The sequence below is a fragment of the Microcaecilia unicolor genome, chromosome 11 (genome assembly GCF_901765095.1).
Source record: "Microcaecilia unicolor chromosome 11, aMicUni1.1, whole genome shotgun sequence".
NCBI lineage: Eukaryota > Metazoa > Chordata > Amphibia > Gymnophiona > Siphonopidae > Microcaecilia > Microcaecilia unicolor.
The window spans coordinates 178,921,135-178,944,060 of record NC_044041.1 but is presented as its reverse complement, the minus strand read 5'-3'; the positions used below and the strand labels follow the sequence as shown (position 1 = coordinate 178,944,060).

The 22,926-nt window shown below is 46.7% G+C and overlaps 1 long non-coding RNA gene across 1 annotated transcript in view; it reads left to right on the top strand.

The window, feature by feature from the left end:
* LOC115480151 overlaps positions 1-22,161 on the top strand; it is a 134,716-nt gene extending 112,555 nt beyond the window's left edge. The window contains exon 3 of the long non-coding RNA XR_003943790.1: positions 21,991-22,161. This is a non-coding gene — a long non-coding RNA (uncharacterized LOC115480151). The remainder of the gene's footprint in view (positions 1-21,990) is intronic.
* The last annotated feature ends 765 nt before the right edge of the window (positions 22,162-22,926 follow it).

The window sequence follows — 22,926 nt, the reverse complement described above, 5'->3', positions numbered from 1 at the left end:
CATTTTTTACCTCGCCGCCACCACCACCTTAGACCCCCCCCCCCACGCCAATCCTTTCGACTCGCTCTTCCCCCTGCCGCCAACCTCCCCCGCCGCCGGGTACCTTTGCTGGCGGGGGTCCTCAACCCCTGCCAGCTGAAGTCCTCTTCTCCGGTGCGGCCACATTGCTGATCTGCAAGGGCAGGCTTCTGTTTCTATGAGCGTGATGTCCTGCACGTCAGACTCACAGAAACAGAAGCCTACGCAGCTGCGTTGCTGATCTGCAAGGGCAGGCTTCATGTCCTGCATGTCAGAATCACAGAAACAGAAGCCTGCGCGGCCGTGTTGCTGATCTGCAAGGGCAGGCTTCTGTTTCTGTGAGTGACATGCAGGACGTCACGCTCGCAGAAACAGATCAGCAACGCGGCCGCGCCGGAGAAGAGGACTTCAGCTGGCGGGGGTTGGGGACCCCCGCCAGCAAAGGTACCTGACGGCAGCGGGGAGGGTTGGTGGCAGGAGGGGGGTCAAAGGGGTTGGTGGCGGGGGGGGGGGGGGCACGGGCCAAATCTATGGGGGCCCATACCCCCACGTAGCTACGCCCTTGGTTTGTAGGGTGAAGAAACTAGAGCCACATTACTCTAAAACAAGCCCAGGACTTTTCCTATCAGCTCTGCTTCTCTACCAGAGGAGATAAGTTCCTGAGATAAACAAGGGGTGTCCAAGACCACTTCCTATGAGGTTTAGGACTGCGCAGGTCCAGTGGCTCAGATGGCAAGTGTATGGAAGATCTGTAGTTTGATCCCCAAGTCAGGTCTTCTCTCTTCATGGGTGGGGGGTGCTACAGAGGTAGCCTTCACAGCCCTCAGAGCAGGGCTGCCGAGAGGGGGGGGCAGGGGGGACAAAATTCCCAGGGCCTCCAAGGGGGGCCCGGCGCCGCAGTCCCCTCCCTCCATCCACCACCGGGCTCAGCCCCCCTAAATTCAAATCATAGTGCCTCACCTCGACCTTGCTCTGTGTGAAAGAAGCGCAGCAGCGGCAGTCTGCAAATCGCCTTCAGGCCTTCCCGCCCTCGCGCAAGTTACATCAGACGAGGGTGGGACACAGGGAGGGAAGGCCTGAAGGGAGGCGATCTGCAGACTGCCGCTGGTGCGCTTCTTTCACATGGAGCAAGGTCGAGGGGAGGCGCTATGATTTGAATTCTGGGGGGCCCAGCCCGGTGGTGGACGAAAAGGGGCAGGTGGAGGGGGGGCGACGTCGACGACCTCAGAGGGAAAGAGCCATGACACCTATAGTGGCCAGATATACTCGAGGAGGCATGGAGAAGAATATAAAAATAGGGAAGAAATCTTCAGGAAGTTGTGATTAAAGGCTCATGACCCTAATTCCCAGCCCTAGATGTGACTGAGTGAGAAGTACAAATGGGTGGGAGGAAATGGCTGTCTCCAAGGAAAAACTCGGGGGCAGAACAGTCAGTAAGATTTGCAGGGGTTTCCTGTATAGGGTCTGCCTCAACTGATATTCTGGCTCATCAGACTGAGCAGCCTCTTGCACCTCTTGGGTTCTTGTTCCTGCCAAGAGCTGTCAGAGAAGGAAGTGGAGCTTGCAGTCTGTGCACACAACAGGAAGTGACTCAGCCACAAGACTATCTTAACACAGGCCAAAAATCGGCAGAACTGAGAAAGAAGTTGTGCAACTGGTGCATGGCCATAACGCTCCTGCTAGGCCATCTCCTTTCCTCTCCCCTCTTTCTTTCTTCTCTGCTGTTCTCCCCCCCCCCCCCCCCCCCCCCCCCCCACACACATAGGTTTCAATAAATAGTCCTTGACCTTCAGTCCTTAGCCAAAGATAGGTCATGAGGTCCTTAATCATTAGTGCTAATGCCACAGACCTCCTCCCCCCCCCCCAGGGGTCTCAGTGGGTTCTGCCTCCGTCCCCACCCCATCCCTGCAGGTTCTGTCTCCATCCCCACCCCGTTCCCGCAAGCCCTGTCTCCGTCCCCGCCCCTATCTGCAGAAGCCTTGAACACTTTTGATTTTATATTTAAATCTTTTATTAAATTATAAAAAGGAATAATATGCTGTGCAACTGTTGTGTATAAATTACAAATAGAATACAACAATAATAACAACGAGCAGCTATAATAACCCTCCTAATCCACCCTGTTAAAATGTCCAGGGGTACAAAATACAACCCATTCTGTATGCCCTAGAGAGGATAAATATGCCCTATGAAGCACTGTTATGATTTTTTAATCTGTGGATGAATAAGAAGTCATCAATAATCTCAGGATTCAGTCTAGCTCTCCTGTCTTCCACAGTCCTTCCTGCAATAGAAGATGTCTTCTTAGAAGATGTGCTGGTAGCAGGATGTGCAGGATCCTCCAAATTTTGCTAGTTGTGGACAGCATGTTTTCTTGCTTTTCCAAAAAAATCAAAATATTGTTGTAGGCATCACTCAAACATAAATAACAGTTCAGTTCATTAACAGGCTTCAAAGTAGAAAATGACATGGGGACAAAATTTGTCCCCATCCCCCTTGGGCTCTGTCCCCATCCCCGCGGGATCTGTCCCTGTCCCTGCTCCCTCCCCGTGGGATCTGTCCCCACCGATCCCCGCAGTTACTGCGGGCCCCTGTCCCCGTGTCATTCTCTAGAATGGACATCCCTCAGCAGTCTCAGAGCATACATACATCAACACAGGACACAAATGTATATATAAACAGGGTTACCACATGGCTCCAGAAAAAGGAGGACAGATGGAGCCAGTCTGAGTTTTACTTCTATTGAAAGCAATGGAAGTATAACCTGGATTGGCTCAATCTGTTTTCCGTAATATAAACATACACACAACATGGGTTTACTAACCCAGGAATACATGTAGACACATCCAAACTTAGCATCCTTCTAGCCGTGCCCAATGCCTTGTTGCATTGTGTCATCAACTTGAGATCCTCAGACACCATCACCCCAAGGTCCCTCTCCTGAGCTGTGCTGTCTCTCTCGATCTATTAGCAGCCTTCAACTACTCCCTTTTACTATCCCGTCCTAGCTTGCTAGAACTGAGAGGGCCCATACTTGCCTGCTTCACTTCTTTTCCTTTGGGTCGTTCTTTCCAGGTTACCACCTCTCAGTCTACTGCCTCGTCTTGCCCTTTGCATTGTGGAGTCCCCCCTTCTTTTCAGTTTGTTCCTCAGTCCTCTTGCTATTCTGATTCAATCCTATGGAATTTCCTTTCATTACTCTTTATGCCTCATCTATTACACTTTACAGGATTATTTATTCTCTGTTCAACAATGGCTTCTTGACTATAGATTAGTACTGAATAAAGATAAGACAGTGGTATGCTAGTTCAGTGGGGGCCTCCGAGTTCCAAGTGTTCCTTTAGATCTGTTTAGAGCGCTGATTCCACCAGTCCATTCCTTTCGATATCTAGGTATTGCCCTAGATTCTCAATTAATCTTCACCCCACAGATTTGGTCTCTCTGTAAATCTGGTTTCTTTATTCTCAGGGAATTATTCTTTAACCACAATACTTTTCACAAGCTAAAGCTAATTCTCTCATTGTTAACTACTAGAATAGTTTATTTGGGATCCTTTCGTTACAATCTATGCCGATTACAATCTCTACAAAATACAACAATTAAATTATATCACGATAAACGTTCTCTGTTTCCCCTCTTCTTCAGGAACATCACTAGCTTCTGGTTGACCAAAGAATTATTCAAGAACTTTTGACACTGACTTTCAAGGCTTTTAGGACAGGGTTACAGCAATACTTGGCAAACCTCACTATCCCGTACTCCCCAGCTCCCCTTCTCTGATCCATTAACAATTATTGCTTGATTCTCCCCAATCCCAAACAAGCAGTGCTTGAATCCACAAGATATCAGGCATTTTACTTTACTGCTCCTTCTTACTGGAACTCACTTCCCCATGATATCCAAGCAGAACTGTCTTTGAAAAAATTCAAGGCAGCCCTGAAGTCTTGGCTTTTCCATCAAGCCTTTAACCCAGATTACAGCCTTCCAGTCTCAGACAGCCTCAAAATAGTCGGCGTTACATTGGACCGCAACCTAACCCTAGAGACCCAAGTAAAATCCACAACAAAAAAAGATGTTCTACTCTATGTGGAAACTCAAACGCGTGAAACAATTCTTCCCCAGGGAAACATTTTGCAACCGAATACAATCAATAGTACTAAGTCATCTAGACTACTGCAATGGAATCTACGCGGGATGCAAAGAACAAACCTTAAAGAAACTTCAGACCGCGCAAAACACGGCAGCAAGACTAATCGTTGGAAAAACACGATTTGAAAATGCAAAACCCCTCCGAAAAACTACATTGGCTTCCAATCAAGGAACGCATCGTCTTCAAAGTTTGTACTATGGTTCACAAAATTATCTACGGCGAAGCACCGGGATACATGACAGACTTGATCGACCTACCAACCAGAAATACATCCGAATCAACACGATTTGTGCACTCTGTTCCCCTTGCACCATGTGTGGTTGCATCATTTGCACATCCCGCCCCAATATTGAGCAAGCTTCTCCATATTATCCAGAGAGAGGAAATGTATCTTGTGTTTAGTGCTCCCAATCATAAGAACATTACATAAAGATAGCCATACTGGGTCAGACCGATGGTCTATCTAGCCCAGTATCCTGCTTCCAACAGCGACTAATCCAGGTCACAAGTACCTGGCAGAAACCCAAAGAGTAGCAAGATTCCGGAATCCCAAAGAACAGCAACATTCCATGCTATCGATCCCAGGGATAAGTAGTGGCTTCCCCATGTCTGTCTCAAAAGCAGATTATGGACTTTTTCTCCAGGAACTTATCCAAACCTATTTTGAACTCAGATGTGCTAATCGCTGTTACCACATCCTCCGGCAATGCAGGGCCGCCGAGAGGGGGGGGGGCAGGGGGGACAACATTCCCCGGGCCTCCAAGGGGAGCCCGGCGCCGAGGTCAGGCTGCCGGCGCTGCAGTCCCCGGTCTCACCTGCCTGCCTCCTCAGCTCTGGGCCCCCTGCATTCGAAGTGGCAGTCACATCAGAAGTTACATCAGACAAGGGCGGGACACAGGGAGGGAAGGCCAGAAAAGAGGCGATCTGCGATTGCCGCTTTGAATGCAGGGGGCCCAGAGCCATGGAGGCAGGCAGGTGAGACCGGGGACTGCAGCGGTGGGGGGAGCGACGGAGGGCAGCAGCGGCGGGAGGGCGGAGGCGGGGCGGCCTTCTCCCGGGCCCAGGCTCTGGGCGGCCCTGCTTAACTGTACACTGAATAAAACATATTTCCTCTTATTCATTTTAGAAGTATTACCATGTAATTCCATGGAGTGTCCCATAGTCTTTATACTTTTTGGAAGGGTACAAAAATTGATTCACGTTTACCCATTCTATACCACTCAGCATTCTGTAGACCTCTATCATATCCCCCCTCAGCTGCCACTTTTCCAAGCTAAAGAGCCCTAACCTCTTTAGAACTAAAAACATACCTTTTCAAAAAATTCTATAGCTAACCACATGAGCTACAAATGACCTCTTTTAGGTCACAACTATAAAACACTACTGAAATTTTACTGTAAGTTGTAAGCCACTTTGAACTGAAACTTGTTTTTAGATAACAGTGGATACAAGCATGCATAAATAAATATGAGATAAATTCCGTCCCTTAATCATTTTGGTCACCCTTCTTTGAACCTTTTCTAATTGTGCTATACCTTTTTTGAGATACAGCAAAAGGAAAGGTTTGCCTTTTTGTGGATGACACGAAGATAGACAATAGAGTGGATACCCTGGAGGGAGTAGAAATAATTAGAAGGGATCTCTAAAAGTTAGAATGGTGGAGAGTCTGGCAATTAAAATGTAATCAATACTATATTTAGGGATCTCCTCCGTTCAAGCTGGTGTGCTAAACTGATATCTACAATTCCACCAGTGTTTATTTCTATATCATATGTTCATATATATGTTTTTTAATATATTTTTTAAATTAATATGCAGTGCTCAGAAATTGCTCAGGTGCCATGCACCATATGTTATAGAATCGGCCCGCAGCATCCAACCATCATTGCACTGGTCCTACCTGCCTCCTAGTTTGAAACCATTACAATCGATCATAAGTATTTGACCACTACTGACTTGTAAATAAGATCACTTATCTGTAGACGGTCAATTGTTGCCAGTGATAGGACTGGTGTCGATGCTGCTGGACCTTCCACCCTTGTGCAGTAGTGAAGTTAAAATTCTAGTTTCGTCTTTATTCCCGATGTGGGGCCACGTTTCAGCATCATGGCTTTCTCAAGGGAATGGTATTTCACAACTGTGTATAAGGCTTAAAGCATATGGTTGCTAATGTACTGCATTCTAAACAACAACCGTATATTTATATCTATTTATAAACATTCACTGAAAGGCTTACCGGGAGCGATCTCGATTCTGACTCCTCCCTGCTTTCACGAACCCTGCGCCAACCTGAGACGCTCTTTTTATACATGGATCCCCAGCATAATGCAACGAGTGTTTCAATTATATTGTTAACCATTCCACTTCTTTATTCAATCCCTTTGGTTGTACCGTGTCCCATAGATATATTAATTTCTGCTCTTGCTGCATTAATTTAGCTGTAAGAAAGGAGAAACAGGGGTGATATGATACAGACGTTCAAATATTTGAAAAGTATTAATCCGCAAACGAACCTTTTCCGGAGGTGCGAAGGCAGTAGAAATAGAGGACATGAAATGAGATTGAAGGGGGGCAGACTCAAGAAAAATGTCAGGAAGTATTTTTTCACGGAGAGAGTAGTGGATGCTTGGAATGCCCTCCCGCGGGAGGTGGTGGAAATGAAAACGGTAACAGAATTCAAACACGCGTGGGATAAACATAAAGGAATCCTATTCAGAAGGAATGGATCCTAAGGAGCTTAGCCGAGATTGGGTGGCACAGCCAGCCGGTGGTGGGAGGCGAGGATAGTGCTGGGCAGACTTATACGGTCTGTGCCAGAGCCAGTGGTGGGAGGTGGGGCTGGTGGTTGGGAGGCGGGGATAGTGCTGGACAGACTTATAGGGTCTGTGCCCTGAAGAGGACAGGTACAAATCAAAGTAGGGTATACACAAAAAGTAGCACATTTGAGTTTGTCTTGTTGGGCAGACTGGATGGACCATGCAGGTCTTTTTCTGCCGTCATTTACTATGTTACTATGTAATGTCACCCCCCACCCCCACTGTAATTGAATGCGAATGAGAACTACATATTTTAAGTCAGATTCCCCATGGCCTTTTGCCTGCCAGTGTGCCACTAATGGAGTATCAATTTTGTTTAACCTGATGTTACTTAGGTGTTCTCCTGTCTGTTGTTTGATCTTACGCTTTGTCTGTCCTATGTACCATTTTGAACATGGGCAGCAGATGGCATACATTACTTGGGCAGTATTGCGGTCCGTCTCAGATCTCAATGTAAATCGTTTGCCTGTGGCAGGATTGTTGACAAAAGTAGTATGCATCACATGAGGGCAATATATGCAATTTTGACAGCTACTACGTCCTCCTTCTGTTGCTGCCGATCGAGGGCGTGCATGTCTAAAAATCGATAAAAATTCGCCCATATTTTTAGACCTGCTGTATGCTATTTGCGGTTTGTCTTTAAATTGAGGATGTAATTGCAAAATTGGCCAGTGTTGATGTATAATTCTAGTGATACGTCGGGAATAAAGACGAAACTAGAATTTTAACTTCACTACAGCACAAGGGTGGAAGGTCTAGCAGCATCGACACCAGTCCTATCACTGGCACCAATTGACCGTCTACAGATAAGCGATCTTATTTACAAGTCAGTAGTGGTCAAATACTTATGATCGATTGTAATGGTTTCAAACTAGGAGGCAGGTAGGACCAGTGCAATAATGGTTGGATGTTGCGGGCCGATTCTATAACATATGGTGCATGGCACCCGAGCAAGTTCTGAGCACTACATATTAATTTAAAAAATATATTTAAAAAAACATATATATGAACATATGATATAGAAATAAACAGTGGTGGAATTGTAGATATTATCAGTTAAAATTTAATGCCAAGAAGTGCAGAGTGATGCACTTGGGGTGCAGAAACCCAAAAGAGAGATACCGAATAGGAGGGGAGAGATTGGTAAGCTCGACTCAGGAGAGAGACCTTGGGGTGTTGGTGTCAGAGGATATGAAGGTGAAGAAACAATGTAACAAGGAAACAGCCGTAGCCAGAAGGATGCTAGGCTGCATAGAGAGGGGTATAACCAGCAGAAGAAAGGAGGCGTTGATGTCCCTCTACAAGTTGTTGGTGAGGCCCCACTTGGAGTATTGTGTTCAGTTTTGGAGGCCGTGTCTTGCTAAAGATGTAAAAAGACTGGAAGCGGTGCAAAGAAAAGCTACAAAAATGGTATGGGATTTGCATTGCAAACCGTACAAGAAGAGACTTGCCGACCTGAACATGTATACCTTGGAGGAAAGGAGAAATAGGGGTGACATAATACAGACGTTCAAATATTTGAAAGGTATTAATCCGCAAACAAACCTTTTCCGGAAACAGGAAGGTGGTAGAACTAGAGGACATGAATTGAGGTTGAAGGGGGGCAGACTCAGGAGTAATGTCAGGAAGTATTTTTTTCACAGAAAGGGTGGTAGATACATGGAATGCCCTCCCGCGGGAGGTGGTGGAGATGAAAATGGTAATGGAATTCAAACATGCGTGGGATAAACATAAAGGAATCCTGTTTAAAAGGAATGCATCCACGGAATCTTAGTGGAGATTGGGTGGCAACGCCAGTAATTGGGAAGCTAAACCAGTGCTGGGTAGACTTCTACGGTCTATACCCTGCTCATAACTGAATAGATATGGATGGGCTGGAGTGTAAATTTTAAGGGGCTTCGACGTTAGCTTCATAACTTTTAGTACAAGAACAGTGCTGGGCAGACTTCTACGGTCTGTGCCCTGAGAATAGCAAGGACAAATCAAACTCGGGTATACGTATAAAGTATCACATACCATGTGAAATGAGTTTATCTTGGGCAGACTGGACGGACCGTGCAGGTCTTTATCTGCCGTCATTTACTATCTTACCATGTAGAATTGCACGCAATGCTTAAGGTGTGATTGCACTATGCAGTGGTACAGAAGCATTATAGTATTCTTTGTCTTATTTTCTATCCGTTTCCTAATAATTCATGTTGAAATGTTGACATCAAACATATAAACGGCAAGTGACCGACTCACCTGCAAATGCGCAGTAGAGTCGGAACGCTGAGAGTGTAGAAGTCCAAGCCCCGCCTCCACCAGCAGTACAGCCCAATAGGGAGGAGGGCTTGGACATGGGGGTGGAAATTGGAGGAGGAGGGAGCAGGCAGGGAAGGAGGGGGCGGAACTGAGGGAAACAGACGCAGCGATGGAGAACTGACGACATGACGACGGCGGAAAGAGGAGGGGCGACGCCGGGGGGGACGGCGAAATGGCGGCGGCGGGGACGGCAGGGCACAGGTCACAATCGCGGTGGCTGGGAGCCCGAGGATGGAGGTTAGGGGAGAGAACAGTTGATGGACACGGGTGGATGGAGTGGATGGGAGGGGGGAGAGGAGGGTTGCTGGACATGGAGGGAGGGCAGGGGAGAGAGCAGGGTTGGTGGACGGGGGGGGGGGGGGGGGGGGGAGGCCATAGGAAAACAAAAAACTAGCCTGTTGTTACGGGCTTAACGGCTAGTCTATGCATATGAGAAACAATCCTGTTCCTGTGGATCTTACATTCTAGCATACAGATAAGACAAATGGAAGGTTCTGTGTGTCTGTATAGGCGTCTGTGTCTATATGTGTAGTATGTGCATGTACTGTGAGTGTGTATGCTAAAGGAGTGCCACCTGGTATACAGGAATCCATGTGTGCTTACTATGGGTAATGTGTTAGGGTGTGTAGGTGTAAAGGTGTGTTTAAAGGTCTAGCACACCTAGTTAATGTGTGATAGGCTGCTGGCTGAAAGGTAATTAAAGGTCTGTGAGTTAAGTTTCTAATCTGAGTGTGTATTTATGAAAGGCACACATCCTTATACCCAGTGGTAACTCAGGTCCTTCCACCCTCCCATCTGACACAGGCATTTGCCCTCTGAAGGACAATGTACTGAGAAGGGACCTGGTTTTGCAACTTTCAGGCACATAAATCTTTGTTCTTTCACATTGTTCTAGGTAAAAGCTTCTCGGAATGAAAACATTCAAGGCCAGAGGGCAACCCATAACAGGAAATTCAGCTCTGGCAAATGGAAAACGGGAAGCATTTTCACATCTATTCCCAAGCAACAGTGAGCAAACAGAACAGGAACGTCTGAGAAACAGCACTAGGCCCCAAAAGATGACACAAGTTACTAGCCACAGACACCTAGTCTTCACTGGCTCCAAAACGGCAGTCAAGTCAGTCTAGGGGTCCAACCCCCCCCCCCCCCCCTCTAGCATTTTGTAGCCTGAGAGACAGCAGGCCACCTCTGTTAGATTGCAAGCTCCTTTGAGCAGGGACAGTCCTTCTTTGTTAGATTGTACAGCGCTGCGTAACCCTGGTAGCGCTTTAGAAATGTTAAGTAGTAGCAGTAGTGGAAGAGGGACACTTCAGTTCTGAATGAAGCTGTCAGTGGGCGCAGGGGCCTTGGGCACATCTAGCTAAGGAATGCAGCTGTGTTCAGCTGCCTGCAAAACCATCCCAGCTATTGCAAACAGCTGGACTCTGAAGGCAAAGCAGCCCCACCCCTGCACCCAGCTCTCCTTCCCACCCCAGGAACCCAGGGCTACAGCCCTTCCCCATCAGTGACTCTTTTGCTTTCTGCTTTATAATCTATCTGCCATGCATTGTCTGCGTGCTTAGAGGCGGACAGCTGCGTGTCCCTGCTCTAGTGAGCTTACAGCCCAAGTTTAGATACAGGGCGTCATCACAGGACTTTTCCAAGCCTTGTGGTTTTCTTCCTGCCCTATCTCCCTCTCAGTCAGCGCCAGGAAATTTGATTGAAAGGCTGATATCTTGTTTGTGTTGCCAACTATGTCCCCTCCCTCTCCGTCCACCCTCCCCCACTCTACTCTGTTTCTCTCTCTCCCACTCTGGCTATTTTTTTTTCTTGGGTTTTTCTGTTTGCTCAGCAACCTAACTAGCAGTTTACGAAATCTTTCTTGGGAAATAGATTTCTTCTTCTGAACTCTGGTAACCCAATGTTGTTTATTTGCTGTGACAGCAGAGGCAGCTTACCTCACACCCGCAAAGCGAGCGCAGGAGAGAAAAGAAACGAGAGGCAGGAAAAGAGGATCAGGAAAAGACAGACCTTAGTAACACAACATAGTGACATAACATCGGGGCTGCATCTCGGTCTGGCCAGCTTCAGGGGAGGGGGAGGGTTAAAAGGGACATTTGTGGACCACAGTGTGCTGTGCTGTTTCCGTTCTAACCTCCTCTGCCCCCACCACTGTTATTTCTGTAAATACTCTCATTCACCCCTGGTGGTGGGTGACCTTTGGGCTAGATAGAGAAAGGCAGATACCGGCTACCCACTCCCCCAGCCCACCTCTGACACAGGCCACCAAGCACAGAAATATCCCCCAATCTTAAGCGAGTTTTTTCAATTAAAATTTGATCTGTCCCTCCCTCCCCCGCTTGTTTTTGGTCTTCTCTTTTTTTTTTCTCTGCCTTCTCATTCCTTCTCTTCTAAAACTTTATCTACCCTCGTCCTCTCCTTAGTATTTCTGTTTTCATTTCTCCCTGTGTCTTTCAACAACTTGTTTCAGTCTTTCATGTAATTGCCTCCTAGAGCACTTCCAACCTTCTCCCCCCCACCCCTGCCTTTATGTCTCTCCTCTCCAGCATAATTCCCCCTCTTGAGAGGGGCTCTTCTCACTGTTTGCCGCCCTAATAGTCCCTTTCACTTCCAGTTTCACACAAGTCATTTCCCAGCCTTCTGCACCTTTCAGCTCCTCATCCTTTCTCCCAACTCCCAGTTTCTTTTCAGAAGTACCAGACAGATCTTAAAAATAGGTCAGATTTTATATAAGCTCATTTCCAGGAAAGTGGTAGGTTTCCAAATCTACCTGGCTAATAATTTTTTTAAATGTATTTTTCCTCTAGAAACCTGCCCAAACCTAGGGTTACCATATGGCTCCAGAAAAAGGAGGATGGATTGAGCCAGCCGGGTTTTTACTTCCATTGCTTTCAATGGAAGTAATTGAGCCAGCCGGGTTTTACTTCCATTTGAAGTCCGGCAACAAATGCCAGAGCTTAATTGTGGGCTGGTCATTATTTTCTTGGAGTGTCCTCTTAGGCCTAGATGCACAAAACTCTAACGACCCTTTAATGACCCTCTAACGACAAAATTTGCGACCGTTGCATGCATTATAGGCCTTTTTCTGAAGCAACTAGCAGATAACGAAAACGGAATGCAAACCAGAAACTACCATTGAAATGTGGACAATTCGCTATGCACTAACCATACCGACGATTCTAACGAATCATTTAAAGTGACAAATTTAGCGAGCTCTCAGACCTGTCGTTCAGGGCTGAGCTGTCATCTCCCCGCTCCCTCCTGCACCTTAAAAATGCAAGCTGGCATGTAAAAAAAAAAAAAGTTATATAAAAACACAAACCGGTAGCTCCCCACTTCCCCCTGCACTAACCAAAACAAAAAAAAAATTCAAATAGATCGGGAGGGGGCAAAGGCGCTCGTCAGGAGCGTCCTGTATGGGCGCCCTTGCTCCCCCCCCCCCCCCCCGAGATCGCCGCTGTTCCCCGCTTCAGCCGGTTTTAATAAAAACAAATCTCCAAATTTTCTCATCCCCGGTCCCCCTCCCTTCCTGTGTTTCCTGTCCATTGCTCCAGGGCTCCACCTCCCGCCATCCTCCGCCTCTGCCCCCATGCCCCGCCCCCTGGGATCGTTGCCGCCACTCCCACCCTCCACCGGACCCCCCTCCACATTACCGTCCCGTGCAGCGCCTCTCACCTGTATGCGAAGGTGCTGCACGGGATAAAACATCTGATCGCCAATTGCTTCTCCCTTCTCCGACGTCAGTCTGTTGTTCCTGGGCCCGCCCTCCATTGACGTAAGTTATCTACGTAGGTAACTTACGTCAATGGAGGGCGGGCCCAGGAACAACACGTCGGAGAAGGGAGAAGCAATTGGCGATCAGATGTTTTATCCCGTGCAGCACCTTCACATACAGGTGAGAAGCGCTGCACGGGACGGTAATGTGGAGGGGGGGTCCGGTGGAGGGTGGGAGCGGCGGCAACGATCCCAGGGGGCGGGGCATGGGGGCAGAGGCGGAGGATGGCGGGAGGTGGAGCCCTGGAGCAATGGACAGGAAACACAGGAAGGGAGGGGGACCGGGGATGAGAAAATTGGAGGTTTGTTTTTATTAAAACCGGCTGAAGCGGGGAACAGCGGCGATCTCGGGGGGGGGGGGGCAAGGGCACCCATACAGGACACTCCTGACGTGCGCCTTTGCCCCCTCCCGATCTATTTGGATTTTTTTATGTTTTGGTTAGTGCAGGGGGAAGTGGGGAGCCACGTGTTTGTGTTGTGGGTTTTTTTGGACGTTTGTGGCATGCGCAGAGCAGCCAGCATAATGCTTGGCTGCTCTGCGCATGATTTAGGGGCCGATTACGATGGGGATTACGATTCAGTGATACATTGTACTTCTGGATACCGTAACGAACATGTTTGACCTGTTTTTTTGGTGCATGCTTCGGTTTTTCAAAATCGTTAAGGACTTTAACGATTTAGATTTTGTTACGTTTGTTTGATGCATCTGGGCCTTAGTGCTTTTTGAAAGGGCAAACAACTCTTCCTTATTACCCTTTCCACCTCTCTCTGGAATTTATAGATTTCTTCAAGCTGAAGAGCCCTAACTTGCAGGACTGGCTCAACCTATGGACCAGGTGAAACACTGGCTCAGGGTGCTGCCTGTTCTAAAAGCGAAGTTACTTACTTACCCGTAACAGGACTTCTCTGTAGACAGCAGGGTAAATCAGCCACATGTAGGTGAAGTTATCTGACAGCCCCATTGGATGGAATGCTCTCCAGTAGCTCAGCCAGACCTCACCTTTTTTTTTTAAGGGCCTTTTTTTTCCGCATATATACCCTGCTCACGGATATAACCTGCACCTCCTGACTCAAAAAAGATGTCAGGAAGTATTTTTTCACGGAGAGGGTGGTGGATGCTTGGAATGCCCTCCCGCGGGAGGTGGTGGAGATGAAAATGGTAACGGAATTCAAACATGCGTGGGATATGCATAAAGAATCCTGTGCAGCAGGAATGGATCCTCAGAAGCTTAGCTGAAATTGGGTGGCGGAGCAGGTGGGGGGAAGAGGGGTTGGTGGTTGGGAGGCGAGGATAGGGGAGGGCAGACTTATACGGTCTGTACCAGAGCCGGTGATGGGAGACGGGACTGGTGGTTGGGAGGCGTGAAATACTGCTGGGCAGACTTATACGGTCTGTGCCCTGAAAAAGACAGGTACAAATTCAAGATATGAGTTTATCTTGGGCAGACTAGATGGACCATGCAGGTCTTTTTCTGCCGTCATCTACTATGTTACTATGTTACTGTATAATCTACAGAAAAGAAAGAGCAATGTAAAAATTGTTTTACATTGCCCACACCTTTGTATTCCCCGCCGGGTGTTCCGTTATAAAATCAGTGGCAGGATTCAGTTGCTGATGCCGACACTCTCGCACATGCTCAATTCATGCTGCTGAACTGAGCATGCGAGGGAGTGTGGGCGAAGGCGACTGAAACACGCCACCAGTGGTAGCGAGGAGAAAAAGCAAGGTAAGCCAATATAAAGAAAAGTTTTAAATTACTGCTAGTCAGTTTACAATGCCAAAAAGAAAATTGCGTACTGTAGAATGCTTCCTCCACTGTGGCCATGAAATGTAAAGATGAGTATTACCCACACCAGGCATCTTGCAACTGTAAAAAAGTGTACAACCCATGGGTTATATTTGCAAAAATACAGTAGTACCCTTGGAGGGCCAGCCCAGGCATCCCCACTTCCTGCCTCTGTCAGTTCCAAGCTTGTCTGGGTTCATTAGAATTGGGAGGTGGAAGGGTTGTGTGGTAACGTATCCTGCTGTCCAGTGGTGTAGCCACAGGTGGGCCTGGGTGAGCCAGGGCCCACCCAATTAGGGCTCAGGCCCACCCAAAAGTAGCACACATTTAGTAGTAGCTGGTGGGGATCCCAAGCTCCACCAGCTGAAAACTTTCCCCTGATGGTAACGAAAATGCTGCTGTCCACAATACTGGCACCTGCGCATGCTCAGTTTTCAATGCATGCCTGCTGCAGACTGCCAAAGTGGAGAGAAGCAGTTTCCCACCAGCTGAGATAATTTTTTGGTTGGGGGGATAACACTTGGTGCCCACCCACTTCTTGCCTAGGCCCACCTAAAATCTGCTGTCTGGCTACACCCCTGCTGCTGTCTACAGAGAACTTCTGTTACAGGTAAGTAACCTCGCTTTCTCTTAGGACAAGCAGGATGCGTCAGCCACATGTAGGTGACTCACGAGCAAAGGGATATAAAGGGAATTGTACCAATGGCCTCTAGGTGTCCTTTACATCCCGAGACGTGTTGTGGTAGGATGAAACTGAGCCCACCAGTTGTAAGAGAGAGAAAGTAGTCAGTGTGAAACAGGTGTCAGCATGAAGCTGGTGTACTGAGGTTGAATGGATCAGGGATGCATTCTATAACTGTTGGTATGGAGGTTCTCTTAGGTGGGCCATGATCAAGAATGAGAACCTGGTAGGATCGGGATGCAATGAGAACATAGCATAGCAGAGAGGTGGGGTTGCCTATAGGTAATAATAGTCAATGCATAAGAAATTGGGTGAACCCAAACTGTAATGGAGGATAGAGAGCAGTAAACCCCAGTCTGCAAGCAGAATGTTGTTAACATTCCACCTGCGTTGGTTGGTCTGCAACCAGGACATTCTCAAGAGGCAACATGCCACAGTTGGGTTGCGACTGACCTGCCTGGGAGGCTAGCGATACTGGGAAGCTAGAGATACTAAAGTTAGTTCAATATGTCTATAAGCCCTGTGGCATTGGGGGGGGGGGGGGGGACACTGCTCCATAGGAGGCCCTATTTGGAGGGCTACGTGGCTGAGCCAGTCGAGGGTGTGGATTGCACAGTCGGGGCAGTAGTGTATAGCATGTGTGTGCATGGAGGACCAGACAACTCTGGGCCTGATGGCTAACGCAGGGGATGGGTGCATTCGACATAGGATCACAAAGGCCCATACATCAGAGGGACGGGCATTACTCAGAGCTTCATGATAGGTGCCTACTTTGTGGGTACTGTGGGTGCTTGAGCATCCCCCAACATTGGGTAAACTCCTTCAGTGAGTACCATGAATGGTTTATTTTGGATTAAGCCCCCCCCCCCTTTTTTTTAAGGTTGGTTCCTGTGAGCTTGATGGCTCCCTATAATGCCTTGGAGATGATGTCGGCAAGCCTGGAAGGGGCTACACTTTCTTTTGAGTACCAGAAGGGGGCTGTGTTGTCTTCTGAGGGCATGAAGAGTTCACATTCTAGAAGGTATACTTCTCGTGTTTGTCAGAGGACTTTCAGTTCGAGGGAGACCATGAAAGATCAGTTCTTGGGATGGTCTAGCTGTGGCCTTTATGTGGGAGAAAGGTAAAGGCTTCAAGCTGTGCTGTCCACTGTGCAAAGGAGAAGGTTAGGCCTCCCCTCCACAGACAGTTAGTTACGGCAAAGAAGTAAGTGGGACTTAGCTAGGTGGGTTTGCAAACCTTGTGTGGGGGAAAGTATTAGGTAGGGACGAGTTGGGTCCTTGCCCAGTACATCATTGTTCGGTTTTACTGGTTAGAGTGATGTCAGCTGGGGGAGGTGATAGGTTTGTCCACTGATCCGACCCACTGGAGGCCCTGGTTACACCCTGAAGTAGGTAGTGTCTGTCTGCCTTGGACGAAGGTGTTTAAAATTGGGCTGAGGAGGGAGATTTGCCGGATACAGGGAACTATGTGTGTGGTTAAACATGTTCTGCCTCCTATCCACTGCTCAGATGGAGTTGAGGCTTTCTAAGTTTGTTCGGAAAGGGACTGTAGAGCCTGTGTGTCTCAGAATGGTGCAGTGGTATAGGCCAGTGCAATATGGAGTCCCTTGGTTTTCTGTCTGTAAGGGCATAGGCGGTCGGTGGCCCAACTGTTTGGGGAGGCTAAAGGGGCGGGTTAGGGGTGAGGCCAGGGGTGGAGCTTAAATCCATATTTGTCGGAGGGAGAACGCCTCAGGCTGGAGTGACCACGTGGACGGGTGAGAGCGGGGGGGGAGGTGCAAGACTCGCGCGGGAGGGGGGAGGAGGCAGCATTTGTTGCTTAGGCGCCATCTCTTTTAAAGATCTGTTTGGGGGAGCGACCACTCCCCCTGCGCCCCACCAGGCTAGCAGCCAAGGGAAGTCCACGATTGGGCTGGGGAGGCTTAGCCTTCCCAAGCCTCTTATACGGGGCGCCTATGTGTAAGGGGAATGTGGGCCTAAGGCCCATGGCTCACTAGAGGAGCCCCAGATCACCATATCACAGGCCCAATGTACAGCACCCCTTGTCCTGACCACAGCCTGATAGAGACTTGTCTCAGGTCTCCAATTTCAGGCCAATTGCAAATGTTCCTTTTCTCACTAAATTAATTGAGTTTGTGGTTGGTACTCAACTTTCTGATTATTTAGCTAGAAGTACATTGTTGCTCAGTTCCCAACATGGGTTTCGATCCTTTCATAGTACTGAGATCCTATTGTTGTCACTAAGAAGGCGATCTTGTTGCAGTTTGACATCTCTGCAGCCTTCGATACAGCTAATCATGAGATTTTATTAGGTTTACTTTATGGAGTTGGATTAGTGGGCCCTGTTTTCAGTTGGCTTACATCTTTTTTTTGAAAAACAGAACTTGATGTTGAAAGATGGTACTTATTCGTCGTCATGGAAGACCCCGTGTAGGGTACCACAGGACTCCCCTATTTCCCTTCTTTATATAATTTATATATGAGCTCACTTGGACAAATGTTTTGGTATTCAGATGAGCTCATGTTGTTATGTGCTGATCAGAGCCGTAGCGAGGGGAGCTGACACCCGGGGCGGGTCGCCGCTGCGCACCCCCCCCCCGGGTGCAGCATGGCGCACCCTCCTCCTGCTGCGGCGCACCCCCCCCCCCGGACCGCATACCTCCCCCCCCGGACCGCATACCTGCGGCGAGGGACGGGCGGGAGGGCCGATCCGCCCCGACTGCACGTTGCTGGGGTGTGTCGGCTCCGCGCTGGTTCACTGCTCTCTCTGTCCCGGAACAGGAAGTAACCTGTTCCGGGGCAGAGAGGGCAGTGCACCAGCGCGGAGCCGATACCCCCCAGCGGCGTGCACCCGGGGCGGACCGCCCCCCCTCGCCCCCCCCCCTTCCTACGCCACTGGTGCTGATGATATCTTTGTGCTGGTTCCTATCAGTCATGATGTAGATCTTATTTCATCTGTTATTGATAAGTGTATCAGGAGGATTAGAGAGTGGTCAATCTCTGTACATTTCAAGCTTAATGATGAACGACCAAAATGTTATGATGTACTCTTAATCTGTCAAACATCCCACAGTCTATTCAAATTAGTGATGGAATTCAACTTAATATTGAAAGGGTATCAAAAGTTCTGCGGATGCTTTTGGACTCTTCTCTGACTATGGAGCCTCAGATGAATAGTTTAGTAAGGAGAGCTTATTTTAAGATGAAGCAGCCCAGTCTATTATGCTCTTATTTCTTGAGGGACCATTTTAGAATTATTTTGCAACTTTCGATTCTTACTTTACAGGACTACTGCAACTCCCTATATTTAGGTATAACTTCTAAGCTGATTCATAAAATTCAGCTGGTCCAACACTCAGCTACAAGATTGATTTTTTGTAAATCTTGTGGCGACCTTGTGACCTCTTTGTTGAGGAAGGTGCATTGGTTGTCGGTGCAAGCCTGTATTTATTTTAAGGTGTTATGCCTAGTATTAAAAATCTTGGAAGGCAATTGCTCGGAGGGCTTGTCTCAGTTATTGAAATTATTAAATTCCAATGCAGCCCTTAGAAGTTGTAATCAATTACTTCTGATTTATCCTACTATTAAATTTGTGAGATTCAAGGCCTTATTTTCCTGTTCCTTTTTGTTTTTGGCAGTTTGCTTTTGGAATAATATTCCTTTGGAATTATGTTTGATGCCCCCTTTCCTCTGTGTTCCAGGGTCGTCGTCCCCTTCCTCTGTGTTCCAGGGTCATCCCCCCCTTCCTCTGTGTTCCAGGGTCGTCATCATCCCTCCCCCCCCCCCCCCCTCCCTCATTGTTTTTCAAATATGCCTAATATTCCATTTACTTTTGTGGCAACCATGGCACACTGGGCTGAAAAGTTCGACATCTTGCCAGCAGTGATTCCAGGATCTTTTTCTTGGGTGGTGACTCCTATCTCAGAACCCAGCATTTTGGTCTTTTAGTTTGCATTATTTTACCCTATGTGCATCGTTTTGTGCTTGTCCACATTAAATTTCATCTGCCATTTAGATGCCCAGTCTCCAAGACTCGGAAGTTCTTCGTGCAAATCTTCACAATCCTGTGAACACTTTAAGGTTTTTACACATTCCACAATCACCAGTGATTTCTCTTTTTGAAATGGTGCACAAGTATATGCGAGAGATTTGAAATTCCCATCCAAAGCATGTGAAGACCCCGACTCTTTCAGTCTCCACATGTCACCATAAATAAATAAATCTACTCCTCCCTCCCTTTACCTCCAATACACTAACCTTACAAACCTACCAGCTAGAAATACAAGAAGGTCATCACGTACTTTCTTAAACCTCCATTACCCCAACTGTAGAGGACTTAAATACAAATCAATATATGCATCTAGCTTCTCCTGCGTTTGCACGCAACGATGGAACGCACTACCGAAAGCTGTAAAAATAACGCACGATCTGACAGCCTTCCAGAGGTTACTGAAGACTAACCTGTTCAAAGAGTCTTATAAAAAGAATCATCCATAAAAGACTTAATATCAAAAATGTACCAGAACAAGCCAGCATTGAATTCTCTTAATTTGGTTACTTTACTCACTTTCTTATTATTGAACGTCATTCCTTATCCTTTATCTCATATACTGACATGAATTATTTGTTTATTTCTTCTAATTTACTTGACATTTTATGTACCATAATTGAAACGCTACTCTGTAATTCTCATTCCGTTAATGGCGATCGCCATTGCGGCATAATGTAAGCTACATTGAGCCTGCAAATAGGTGGGAAAATGTGGGATACAAATGCAGCAAATAAATAAAACTAGAAGACATTAATGTTATCTATAGTGCAAGCTCAATATTTATCTTTGCCAACTTGCGCTGATTCTGTAGGATGAGACTAGCTCAAATCTAACTGAGTTCCTGGAATCCTCGTTGGAGGTTATCACACAAAGAATGATGCTAATAGTGACTTTTTTCCTTGGAAAATGACTCGAATGTGGTAAAAGCTTCTGTGTGATGATGAGTTGTTTTTAGGGCCTAAAATTAGGGTATTTCCTGATTATTCTAGAGGAGCTCAGAAGCGATGTCAGAGGTTTGTGGCATTGCATCCCAGAGCATTAACCCTGGGACTGAGTTTTGTACTTCAATTTCCTTGTCCATATGCGATTACATTTGAGAGTAAATGATGTATTTTTTTTTTTGACCCTGAACAATTATCGGAATTTTTTATGTCAAAAGAGGAAGTTAGAGTTCTTATGTAAGCACTTCTGTTCACTGTTAGGCTGGCTATGACGTGCTGTCTAGAACTGGAGACTGTTAATTAAGAATATTTCTTGTGTTAGTGTTGTTTTTTTTTTCTTTTCATTTTCTTGATCTTGGCCTACATGTATTGTGGATGAATGGGTTTTTTTTTTCTTGATAATTAAGTTTCCTTAAATGTTTTAATTATTTCCTTGTATCCCACAAATGTTGTGATTATAATTATGGAAAATATGAAAAAAAAGTAAGTAATGCAATGACAATATCTCATTGTGGATTGAAAGTGGCTAAAAGACAGGAAAATGATTAGGACTAAGTAGCAGGGGCGTAGACAGACAACAGATTTTGGGTGGGCCTAGGCAAGAAGTGGGTGGGCACCAAGTGTTCTCCACACCACCACCACCAAAAAAATGTCTAAGCTGGCAGGAAAACGCTTCTTTCCACCTTGGCAGTCTGCAGAAGGCATGCACTGAAAACTGAGCATGCGCAGGTTCCGGTATCGTTGAGAGTAGCGTTTTTGCTACCATTAGGCGGAAGTCTTCAGCTGATGGAGCTTTGGATCCCCACCAGCTACCGCTAAATGTGTGCTACTGTTGGGTGGGCCTGAGCCCTAAGTGGGTGGGCCCTGGCCCACCCAGGCCCACCTGTGGCTACGCCACTGCTAAGTAGTAGTTTTCAGATTGGAAACGGGTCAACAGTAGAGTGCCCCAAGGTTCTAGACCGGGACCTGTGCTGTTTAACATATCCATAAATGATCTGGAAATAGGGGTGATGGTCAAATTTGTGGATGACATAACCTGATCTTCTTGTCTTCTTTATCCCTTTGCAACACCAATTGTATTTCTTCTCTGTTACCATAACAGATCTTTGTAAGCCATGTTGAGCCTGCAAATAGGTGGGAAAATGTGGGATACTGGTGCAATAAATAAATAAAAATAAATACAATTATTGGGTAATGGGATTTTATATACCACCTTTCTGTGGTACAAAGTGGTTTACATTTATTATGTGCAAGTACTTTCTCTGTCCCTAGTGGGCTCATAATCTGAGTTTTTGTAGCTGGGGTAATGGAGGGTTAAGTGATTTGCCCAGAGTCACAAGGAGCTGCAGTGGGAATTGGTTCTCCAGGCTATCAGCTACTCCTCCACTCCAGTGTCTGTTGCAGTGCCAGTTTGCTAGGTTGCTGGAGGGAACTGACAGATCATCATTTCTTTTCATCCCCATTCCAGATCTGAGCAGAAACATCAAGACTAAGCACCAGAGGTGAAGAGCTCCCGCAGCAGCCTCTATTCAGGATGCCACATTGGCCAAAACTCCCCATTGCATGACGTTTCAATTTCCTGAGGAGTCTCTTGTTTATTTATTTCTTAGGATTTATTTCCCGCCTTTTTGAAGGAATTCACTCAAGGTGGTGTACAACAAGAATAAGTCAAACATAAGCGATAGACAATTACAGCAGTAAAAATAGTCAAACAACAATACAAAGTGTCAATACCATACACAATAAAACATTTTAATATACAGCGTAGGGTGTAAGCAAAGATATCTCTTATGAGGGATGATGTTATTTATTTATTTGTAGCTAAGCCATCCAAACTTCTGAGTAGATTACAGATCATCATTCAAAATAAATCAAGCAAATGCCTTCTGAAAATCTAAATAAACTAGCTCACCTTTATTTATACATTTGTTTACACCTTCAAAAAATCTAATAACATAGTAATATGAAGGTGTATTTTCAAAGCACTTAGACTTGCAAAGTTACATAGAGGGGCATTTTCAATATGATGTCTAAGTTGGACTTCCACCTTCATGCTCTCCTTTTACAAAATCTTGAGGGTGTGGGAATCATGGGGATTGTCTTAAACTGGTTCAAAGGCTTTTTGTCCAGAAGATCATATAGGGTTGATAGTTCCATCTCTATGGAAGCACAGGTTAGCATGTTAGTCAAGAAATGCTTTTTCTTAATTCAACATTTTTTTCGAAGCTGAGCAGTTTGAGCCGTCCATGTGTTATTACTGTCATATCTTGACTATTGTAATTCTGTGTATATGGGTTACACGAAGGGATTATTAAGGAGACTCCAGACTGTTTTGCACAGTTCTAGGTCAGTTCCCACTCACCAATTCCCATCTGGACAATTCCCACTGAACCAATTCCCACCA